Below are 12,042 nucleotides of genomic sequence, written 5' to 3' on the forward strand. Positions count from 1 at the left end.
AAGTTGACATTATCCCACCAAACAAAACATTGAAAGCTGAAACATGATCAACATTCTGAAGAAAGAAGATCTCAAGACCATGAAGCTGATAGAATTAAACATGCTTTGAGACAGAATAATGAAAAAACAAAGCAACGAAACTGCTGAAGAAATTGAAACATGACTTGCTGTTAAGAGAATTAGTACTGCGAACAACAAAGGAATGAAAATGCTGAAGAAACTCAAGCAAGACTTAGTGATCTGAAAATTTGTGCTGCAAAAAAATGAAGCAATAAAACTGCTGAAGAACCTGAAGTGAGACTTACTGATCAGAGATGTAAAAATCTGAGAATTGACATCCCGGGCGAAGCCGGGTAGTTAAGCTAGTAGTAAATAAAAACAGGAGAACTACTGCTCATGCAATAGTGGGGAGACGTCCTCCATTGCCCGTCCCTGGTGACAGCGGAAGTGGGGCTATTGCACAATACATTTGGACTCCATTTTGTGTCTCTCCCGACTCCATTTTTGTACTAGGCCCTACTCTGATCATTGCGAAGCTTCCTGTCCCCTGTCCAGCGCCGCGCACAGCTAACACTGACAGCCCCCACCTCCTCGTGCCGTGCCTGCCTTGCCCAAGGTCATTTTTCACTGATGCTCTGGTGTGAATTGTTACAAGTATAGATTGTATTCTTTTTCCTTTCCTCTGAGCTCATTGCCCTGTGTGTACCGGAGTGAATCTGGCCCTGTAGCCCATTCATCTCCAAAAATCTGCTCTTGCTCCTCTTACCCCCACCTTTGGAAGTCATTGCCTGCAGAACCCTTTGCCCCTTCAATCTCCCTTTGATGTAACAGAAGTGTGGCTCTTCCCCACTGACCACTCCTGAGTGCCCCCACTGGTTTCATGTCATCATATATTACACTTAAAACCAACACCTATCAATCTTCCCATCCAAGCTCTGTAGTGCCTTGACCAATAAATTCCAGATCGAGCCCTCTGATAACGCACCTGGAGGGCAAGACCCTTTCACACATTACTTCTACAAAGGCCTGGAGCAGAAATATGTTTATATATGTCTATAGATGTCTACAATTTACAAGTGTCCACACATTCTAAGCGTCGTTTTATGTTTTCATTATTCTTATATGTCAGGAGATGTAACTCAGTTAGATAGACAGAATGACCCCCTCTCGTGGAGCCGACCTGACTGTCACACTGCCCAGATGAGCCCAGCCGACCCACGTGCCACACGAAGCAACAGTTCCAAACCAACCTTTCCTGTGAAGCCGGCCCCTATATTTGATATACTGGGCCTCATTAGGACCCAGGAGTTAAGGGGTTAACGCCGCCGTAAAAGGTGTTGGCGCCGTTAAACCCTTAACGCTTTACTACGAGGTCTCTTTGCAGGACCCAACCTTAACGGCTGGTCCAGACCAGCCGTTAAAATAGGGGCCCGCAAGGGGACTCTCGAGGTAAGTACGGTACCATACTTACTGCCTTCCCCATTCCCATTATGCCCTATGGGGCAAAAATGGGAATGGGGAAGGGCGATGGTGGCATGGGGAATTACCGCCCCGCCAACCTTGGAATGGGGTGGTAATTCCCAATTCCGCCATGGCGGACTCCGGCATCGACCGGTGCTAATAGCACCATGGTTTTCCGCCGGAGTCCTAATGAGGGCCAGTTGTATTGTAACTTCCACCAATCCTAATATAGTCTGATGTACCTATAGGGAATCGTCACGAATGACGTTTCCAAAGCTTAAAATGTATCATGCTTGTACGGTTTGGCAGAGCGCTCTCAGGCAGCAGAGTCCCCCTGCATGCAATTATCTTTAAAAAGAACTTTGTGTTGCTCAAAACCTTTCTCTTGGTCTCATTCCCTACTGGGGTGTGTACTTTATTGTGAGTTTTATAATTGTGATTAGGGAGTGAGCACCTTCACTACCCTGTTCTCATTGTTTGTGTTGTAGGACACTATTTTATCAGTTATTTATCCAGCAGTGACAAAAAGAGAGCTACAACATGCGTTAGTGCTTTGACCCATTTGTAATCTTACAGGTATTACTACCTTTATCTACCCTGCTCTGTGGCCCTTGTATATGTCAGCTGTGGCAAGGACGAGTTGAAAGTCGTATGTTTTCTCTTTTCTTTTCAATTAGCAGTAGTTGATCAAAATCCAAAGGCATTTGACAGTTCAACTATCAACTTGTCCTGTTCCATTCTCACTTGCTGTCTATAGCTGTCTAAATCTTTTTAATTATTGTGTTTATAGTTTGTTACAAACTTTAACACAAATATTATTTTAGCAAAACTACAACATTCATAATTCTTTACAAATAATTCAAATCCATCATGCATAACTCCTTAAGATGGTTCCATGTAATAATGTCGCCACAAAAATATCGCCGAAAAATTGTCATTTTTTGTGGCGACATTATTGCATGGAACATGCGGGGGACACCCCCGCAACCCCCAATTTTGAAAAAATTTTTTATTTTTATTTTTATTTATTTTTTATTTTTTTTGCCCCTGTCACCAATATATGGTCACCCAGATAATATTGCCACAACATTTTCCCAGCGATATTATTTACGGCGACCATATATGTGGCGATATTATTACCTGATACCCTTAAGATTACATTCCAAACATTAATTCATTCTATTGTATGTAGTACAGTAATATTCAGCTGTGGGCCCCGCAAAGCACTCTGGCTAAGCCTTCAAAATTAATGTTTCTTTCTTATCCCACCCACTTCATAAGGACCCCTTCTAGTCAACTGGTCCAAATATACATTTCCCCCCAACCTTTTATGGACCACTATCAGCAAATTCACTAGTGCAATGCTCAATTGAGTGGAATATCCTTACAGGCATCTAGCCCACATAACTTCACTGATCCCACTATGAATTTTTCCAACCCAAGAGTTGCACTACATCCAATAAGCCAGTGTTTTAGCAGCGTTTCAGCCACTCCAGGCATACTACAAAGGCTGCAATGTCTATCTTGCTGAGGGATCCCTCTTATGGGACCCCACCTTTGAAGGGTGCCTAATAGATGAAGGCAAAGACGCATATCAATGTAGCGATATTTGACCCCTGGAAAGCTCCTCAAGTATGGCTGTATTTCCTTATGCTTCCTCAAATTCACTGTTGATGCCCTCTGTAATTTATACATGACATTCTCTTTATTTCTCTTCCACATTGTACCATTTTCAGTTTATTATACGACTTCCCCAGACTTTCCATCAGACACTCAATTCATCCTAGTCTGCTTCTACGTAGCAAAGTTCTTCAATGCTTTGCTTTCTTTGTCACTCAAATACTCATTCAGATCTTCAAATAACAAGCCCACAGGTGGAACCAATATCTTATAATACATTCTCAATTCAGCCAACTCCACATACATTTTACAAGATCAAATACTTACCGCCACTCAAATTGCCACCAAGGGAGTAGCCAAGGGTAGACCAAGTGGCTTTTTCCAGACTCTCTGTTCTACCTATTCCAGCTCTTTACAATTAATTTCTAAGATCTCTAACTCATATAAGACCTTTGGCGTCACTTTACTGTTGTAGAATCTAATTATCGGTATTAGGGAATACCCACAGTGCCTGATCATATGGGGGGTTGGGGGGCATCCTAGACATCACTCTCACTATAATATAATTTTTTCATCTACTTGTGGCTACTGGAAACCCCAGGTATATTGATACTCTGACTATCCGCATTCGTTTTCCAACAAGGTGTCACCTGCCTAACAAAGCTAATTTATTCTTAATCAAGCAGATTACAATGGTGGTTTTATTAATGTTTTTGTTTAACTTATTCAGTCCGACAAAATCATTAATTGCAGTCAAAGCTCGCTGCAAGTCAATTTTTGTCCTATAAAGCATAGAGGTATCATGCCACTTTCCTGGTGCCGTAGTGCAAGTTCCCGGGTGCCCACCCTGTAGGCTCTACAAACGTTGAAGGTGGCTTATGGTACGCTCGGCACACCTGCCACAGTGATGGGCGCTGCCATTATGGCAGATCTGTGTGGGAGACCGTGTTCGGCCCTTCGCACATGCGCAGTCCACAATTCACTTCGGGTTGCCAAGGCAACCATTACCAGCGTTCCCCAGCCATCCGTAAATTTACTGGCCTATAAAGGCTGCGGGAAAATGTTCTTCTGTGTGTCTCCACACAGATATTCTTCTCCATGTCCTTGTTCCTGAGATCTCTCCCTTATTTGCTCCTTGTCAGTCCAAGTAGCTCTCTTGATTTCAGTCCTTCTACCTGATTCTCTCCTGGCCTGCATTTCTTCTTCCTGTTCTATTTCCCCTTTTTGCCCTGGTCTTCCTCTTCTTGTCCTGCCTTCTGCCTTGCTTCTTGTGCCTTGGCTCTGCAGTCTCCAGCAACCTGCCCAGCTGTTTTCATTGCCTTGACTCTGCGGTCTTCATCTAACTAGCCATCTGTTCCATCACTGCGGCCATTTGATCCCTTCATCATTCTACTTGCTGGTGAGCCTCCTGGACTCTGATCTCCATGTGGTCTTCCCTGTAAGTGCTTGAACTGTCCTTGCACCACGTAAATCAGGGAAGGTCCGTCCTGTGCATGGAGAGCTGATGCAATGTAACCCTGTGCATTGGGGTGTCAGTGGGTTGGTTTCCCACCTCACCTTGTCATCTGAACATCTGGAATCTACCGTGTGGCATACTGGCTTCACCCTCCCTTCAGCAACAAAAGAAATCAGGTATGTAGCGCAAGCAGGACGCTCTGCATGACAAGAGGGATAACAACAATCTTAATTAACCAATTATTGGAGGAAATATTTGGCACTTCGAGTACTTCGGACATATCTGATGAATATAAGTCAAATAATATAGGTATTAAATACTGATAGTATACACAATCTTGGCGTACACCCGAAAATGTATCAATAGATTACCCTAGATTGCCATGGTAATCTAATCTTATCTGGATCCGTGAGTAAGAATGCAGTTCGATTAACATTTCTCAGCAGGCCATCTGGAATGCCACACGCATAATTTATTCCTGAGCCTGGCCAGGTCCACCTTGTCAAATGTGCTTACAAGATCAATACTAGCAACATATAAGGGAAGAGCATTCCTTTCATGTGATTTGGCCATTAGCAGTTGTACAATAATACCATTCAACGTGGTCACGGAATTCCTGCAGAGCCTTATTTGACATTCAAGTGGTTTGCCCTCTGCTTTGGCCCATTCCCCTAAATCTTATATCAATAGCACTGCAGCAACACTTTTTGAAGATGTATCTAATAATGCTATTTTACGATAATTCTCTGGATCACTAGGATCCCATCATTTTTAATTGAGACAACGTAGCTTAATCTCCATGGTAATTGAATTATTACAGTTGTTGCAATATGGAATAATACATCTAGTAACATTTTAGACCACAGCACGCTGTCTTTTTAAAGATCAGATTCAGGATTTGGCTTTTTATATTCGAAGTTCTGTATCACTCCTATCCACATTACATTTCCAGTGATCTAACACTTTTGTTTTCGAAACTTAACTGCATCATACTTGGGATTCCAAACTTCCTCTTCAGGAAGCAATTCAATTTCATGGGTGAGATTGAATTTGACATGGGTAGATCACTGGACACGTTTTTTGCACCACTGTAATTTACTAATTGCAAATATCTCTGTGGGTTACATTTTACTACTAATTCTAACTTTCCCCTGCTGTCTCTATCCTCAATCTCTATGATAGAACTAGTTACTATATCTTTGTTTAGCTAGTTTTATCAGGGATCTTTTAGTGTCCTCCATTTTTTAAAAGAGTTAATTAACCTAACAGAACTTCTCATAGTTTCTTTCCTTTCTTGCATCCTAATATCACATTTTTGAGGGCCGGAGAATGTCTTGTGGTTTCTCTCTATAAAGCTTCTCTCTATACCTTTTGCAACTGAGACTTGCATTGCCATGATTTCATCTACATTTAGTCCTCCCCCCCTTGACTGTTACCTTAAATTGCCTCATAGAGTATTTCAGTCTGTTATATTTAGTCATTTCTGCTTTGAGTTATTAAGCTGGCTGGACCCACTTCAACACTCCCATTACACCCTTTACCCTCCATATTTAATACTATGAACACATGATCACTTTGTGTGCAGAATTTGACTGACAAAAGAACCATTTCCTTAATAAAACTTTCTCTGATGTATGCATAATCTATATACGAACAAGTATAACCTCTTCTCCAGGTAGTGTGGTAGTTCAGTAAAAGGAGACAGACCAGTTTTTTTCTTTTTTGCTGATTTTTTTTTCAAATAATATTTGGAAAGGCCTCACTATCCCTATTCTATAGGTTTCCCTACCTAACACAACTAACTTGGATGCTCGTCATCTCTCTGTAAGTCCCTAAGCAATATGTCTGTTCTCTGTCCAAAGCTAAGCTACATTGACCCTACCACTAAGACAAAATCTCAAAACGGCCAGGAGAATAACTCCCTTCTCCTGGATAGGCTTCCCAGTCTCAATATAAGATTCTTAAATAGATTTTGGATATTTCTCGTAAACTAATAGATAATAGTGCCCTTAATGCCAGCCCTTGAATATTGGAGGTAGACAGCTGGGTTTAGAGCCAGGATGCACATTTGGTCAAGAGTTTCAAGTGGGTGTGCAGTTCCTTATTTGATGAAGCAATATGGAAGGCTATTTCAGAAGTCCTGAAGCTGGTCCTAGAGCCTAGACGATGTATGGCACAGAGCCAAGTGAAGTCTAGCAGATCTTTTAGGTGCAAGTTTAACACAGAGTCCCATAGCAGTGGCATGGAGACGTGTCCCAGGAGTACCCAAGTGAAATGCTTGCTTGCACAGAGACTAAAGAAACAAAGCGAAGAACCTAGACCACAGAAATCCTCAGCCCCCTGAGTTTCTAAAAACAGAAGAATGATCATCTTTCTTCTTAGAATGCTTTTGACAAATTGTAGCGAATCTTCCTATTCAGTATTCATGAAATTGAACTTTGCACATTCTGAGGAAATAAGAAATGGCATTATTGACTACCAGAGTTCATCATAAGCTTTAGGGATGGATAATAAAACCACAAACCAATGAGCTACAGAACAATTAAGTCACACAAAACCCATAAGAAATGTAGAACGTGAAAGGTCTTTATTAAGGGACCTATAGCGTAGTGAGTACTATCATCGACAAAGGCACTTTGACGCACAATGAAGGAGATATCTAGGATTACAAAATAAAATGGCGGCATAAGATTCTCCACCCTTTGTATTTTGATTGGTTCCCATTTCCGCGGGTTGCAGAGCATTTAAAAAAGCAGCCTAGGAGGACCTTTAATAAAGAGGTCCATGAATCAGCTAAATGGTGAGTTCACTCTGTCAGATCTCGAGGTTAAAGTGGCGCTCACCCCAAAAGTGAACCCCAAGATGATGACGTTATTATCAATAAGCAACAAAAGCCATGAAAAGAGGATTAATGACTTGTGCAGAGCAGTTCTATGTGAAAATGTCGCCAGGAAAATGTAGTCATGTGAAAAAGTAGTCAGCAAAATAGTCATTTAAAAAAATATATTCATTCAATACAGGCAAAGTAAAGTGTCAGAATGTTGCGAGTGATAAGGTCAACATAAAAGCTATTTTTAATTACAGAAATGTGCATGACTGTAACCCTAACAACAGGGACATCATTTGGGAGTTGTCAGGGTTCACAGGTGCGTCCCCTGGGGTCTCCCTTACTACCCCTGCAGACACAGTTGCTACCCCTAGAAAAAAAACAAAAGCTGCAGGGTGGGGGTATATGTGTATGTTTCTCGAAATTAAAAACTTCCCAAACGTAAAATGCATTTAAACCCAAACAGTGGTGGTGGAGGATGGTCGTGGGGGAGGTAACAGGCTTGACTCGTAGCACTATTTCAGCAGCATAAGCAATCTGAATCCTAAGTCTGGAGTTGCATTCAACTTTCACCCTGTCAGGACTGTTCCACTCAGCTTCCTCTTGCAGCACTGGTGGGGCTTTGCTGGACCAGCGTGTTAGCAACAATCACGCATAGGAGGCGAGGAGCACACACACATTTAACAGAAACTCTCCCTCTCACCCCTTTGGTCTGTAATCCCATAGTTTTCCCATTAGACTTTTTCTTGTAATGGGCAAACTATTGTAGGTGCCTTTGCCCGGTTTACTACGTGTAAGAGAAAATAAAATAACCAACAAAACGCCTGTCGGGGAATGAGGCACTGAGAACCGGCTGCAAGAGTTCAAAGGATGGTTTATTTCTCCAGCTAGGAAATAACCCAAAAAAAGCCCACCCTCATTTACATCATCACTCATATATATATCAATTAAAGTAACTCTAACAAAAAATACTAAATGGACCCGATTGGCCAGGCGGTGTGGTGCTGTAGGTGTGGGTGGCATTTCTTCCTCCTTGTTGGCTGATTGGCTGACGGGATGATGGACGTCAGATATCTTGTGCTCCACGCAGGTCAGGGTCCGGTCACTGTGGTCACTACCTAAGCTAATATGTTGCATTCGTAAACACTAAATAACAAATTATCTAAACATTTTATGCTACTTTTCATATTTCTACACAAATCACGCATAGTATTTATTGTCAGTACAATTGGGTCATTTGTAGCTTTAATTGGAGGCCTTGACCTTTATTGTGCATGTAAAAAGAGTCAAGCTGTCTTTCACATATCGCCTAAGCTTTAGACCTATTAGTATAAGTAAAAACATATATTGTGGCAAGGTGCTTAAGGTTAGTAGCGGAATGTGTTGGGTGGGTTTCACAGCGCAGGCGAGGGTCTGGCACTTGAAAGAAATACCTTACAGGGAGCGCAGGGTCAGGATGGCAATAAATCACTCTAAATGGGGGTGGGTGGCTTGCACGTTTATGGGGACGAACAAACAAAAAGTGCTTAGCTCATCCTGGTTCACATGCTGGTTCTCATGCTAGCAGTGATCTCAGAGGAAGAAAACTGTATCATATTGGCTGTTGCAACTTTCTCCAGCTTCAGCATGAGAATGGGAGCGCTGAGCTTTCCTTCGCACGGGGAGTGCAAGGGTGGGAGCCAGCCAGCTGCTTGCGCGCCTTGTGTGTGTGTGTGTACCTCTGTCCTTGGCTATTGCAGTGGAAGGGGAGCTGGGCCTTGCTGTACTATCGCAGTGAGGCCTGTTTACCCAAGATGGAGTCGAAAGGGGGCACAAAAGATGGATGCCCCGTGTCCTGCTCAGTAGTCCCATCTATGTACCGGTCAACCGTGGATAACTTTACATAAGGGCAAGGGGCAACCCCACTACCGGAGGCACGTGGTCCAAGTCCCATACTGAGGAGTGTACGGCACGAGGGGACCTGGGGGCCCCTCGCTCCCATACATTCCCCCCTTTCGTTACATCTAAAGTAACAAACTACTTATCTCGTTCTTTCCGTTCTCTCTTCGGTAGCGCTCAGCTTCAGCCACAGCCTCATTCCAAGCAGGTGTACCCTTTATTGGCATCCATGCTTTGCACACACTTCTTAAGCTGTTACCCCTTCTTGCGTATTCTTCTGGGGTGACCATTAAGTATATCCCACCATCCCCATCCAAATCTATCCAAACCTCGTTATATCACAGCAAGTCCTTTGGTTCTTTAATGGTAGTGTGATGTAGATTATCGAACACGTCCCCATACTGCCTATAGATGGCAGTCATTCTATACTGCAGTGTGGTGTATTCTCCAGTTTGTACTTGGGCATCTATCAGAGTAGCCACTGTTGTCTGTCGGCCCACTGTTACCATCATCATTGCTGAATTAGGCATATTATTTTCACAGCATCTTAGTCCCAGTTGGCACACACAAAATATTAGGAGAAGAAAGACAATAATGGGAATGAGTATCTTCGCTGCTATGTTCACCCATGATGGTATCCAGCTGAACAGATTGTCGAACCACGTGCTGTTGTCTGCTCCACCTTCCGTTCTCATTCTTTCTCCTAAATTATGCACTGCTGTTATCACCTGTGACAGTGTCCCGTTATCAGCATCTGAAGTTGGTACGAACGTGCAGCACGCCCCCCCAATTTTTTTGCAAACACTGCCGTCCATTGCCGTGATAAGATCTAAGACATATCTGTTTTGCCTCGTCATCAGGCGCAGTGCACAGAGCTCTATTTTTATGATGTTGAATCCTTCTTCAGTGTCGTTAGCCAGTTGGATGAGCTCCCAGCGTGTTATCTGCAGCCATATCACGTTTGTGCTGGCTTGAACGCCTGGTGCTAGAAATTATGCAAAAAATGTCTCTGCAGATGAGAAAAGCTTGTACTGCTGCAGGATTTCAGCAAGGAGTTCTGACGATTTGGACGAAATATAATTGGATCTTTTGCTGCGTGACAACTTGGTTCTCAATGTTTCTTCTAACAATAGTTCGTATGCTGGGGGCTCTGTGATTGTCTCATCAGGCGCTGTCGATGGTTCAGCCGATTGCCCTGCTGCCGATATGTCAGCCGATTGGCCTGCTGTCGAAGCGTCAGCCGAAGGCCTTGCTGTAAACTGAACGTGGCTTTCTAGTATCACCATTAGTGCTGAGTGAAGTGTGGCTAGGGCACAGGTTCCTCTCCAGGATGCTGGGAGATGCAGGTAAGCTCGTTTGCCACAGATCCAGTATATGTCCATTAATGCGGCAGTACCTTTTTTCATATCTGGTATTATTAAAGTCTTATTGCACTGCTGTGTGTTTCCCATATTCAACTTCCCTTCTCCATGGAAGCAAAGTTTGCGCGGTATTTCCCTTTGAATCTTTATGGGTCTCTCCAGTGGTGTGACCCATGTCAGCTTGGTGATATGGTGTGACCAGATGGGGATGCACGTTTCTTTTGCCCACTTGTATGTTTCGTCTGGCAGCCCTCGAAGCCCCTCAGCTTTGCATTCAATCGTTTCATCATGCCACTTGTTGTCTGCATACCTTGTCCCTTTTATGATGAAAAATGGCTATTGGAGGCAAATTACTCCTTGTCGTCTGCTGGTGCATGTTTGTTTGTTTTCCAATTTTTCCATGGTGACTGTGTGTGCCTGAAATGTCTTTTTTATTCTACACAGCATCATATGAATCAAACATTGGGCCTCAGACAAGGGTACTTTCTGTGGAATTAACCTTTTTGGGGTTCCATTTGCATGAGGAATAAGTGAGCACATGTAGCAACTTTCATTACTTGCTTGCTTTGCTGCGGAGCTCATGTCTGAATACCATTTATTTGATTGGTCAGGGTGTCGGGGGTCCTCTATTTCATCTAACCCCAGGTTATGATAAATATCATATCTGTTTTTTCCCGCCCCCCTTTTTCTCCTCTCTCTTTTGTTTTTTTAATTGGGTACCAACTCGTTGGTATTGCAGGGGAATATTCTGGACCATGCATCATCAATGTTGTTCATGGTGACATGTGTGTATTCAGTAGGGGTTTCTGGTGCCGTGTGTGTTTGCATGCTTGTATTTCTGGAGTTAGTCAACCAATAGTAATCGTCATTTACATCCCATCCAGGCTCTATTTCCTTGGCCATAGTATTACTCAACAATGGAATAGCAGTTTTGTTCACATGCAATTGGTTATAGGGTGGCGTTGCATTTATACTATTCGATTCAATGTTATAAGTGTCCTTCAAAATGTTTTTTACTCCAGTCCATATTAGTTTAGACCCTGGTTTTATCATGTTAGCCCCGCTCCCCCCTTTGTTCATTTCATTTGCCACAAATAAAACGACATCATACCAAATAAAATAAAACACCATTATTGCAAATAGTATGGCAGCATATTTTATAACGCATTCCACATTGCTCAATCTACTGGCCCTAGTGGCATCCCTATTTCTATCTAACATTTCCGCCTGCTCAGCTTTTTCATCGCATTGGCTCATGTTGAACCTATGTGGGCGAGACAAATTCGTTAAGTCATCATGAAAAGAAACATATTTGCAATTGTTCATTCTTTTTCATCTTTTGCTTAGTTTATGCATTTAACTATTTCTTTCCATTTATCATAAAAACAATGAAGAAAAATAGGAGAAATAACACGATTCATATGAGAATAAGAGAGGAA

General features: G+C 42.6%; 1 protein-coding gene across 1 annotated transcript in view; it reads right to left on the minus strand.

Annotated features, from left to right (window-relative positions):
* Window positions 1–12,042, minus strand: part of LOC138548640 (uncharacterized) — a 633,569-nt gene that overhangs the window by 574,293 nt on the left and 47,234 nt on the right. The gene's annotated exons all lie outside the window — the stretch shown is intronic.

The sequence above is a fragment of the Ambystoma mexicanum genome, chromosome 1p (assembly GCF_040938575.1).
Source record: "Ambystoma mexicanum isolate Mex_15411 chromosome 1p, UKY_AmexF1_1, whole genome shotgun sequence".
Classification (NCBI taxonomy): Eukaryota; Metazoa; Chordata; class Amphibia; order Caudata; family Ambystomatidae; genus Ambystoma; species Ambystoma mexicanum.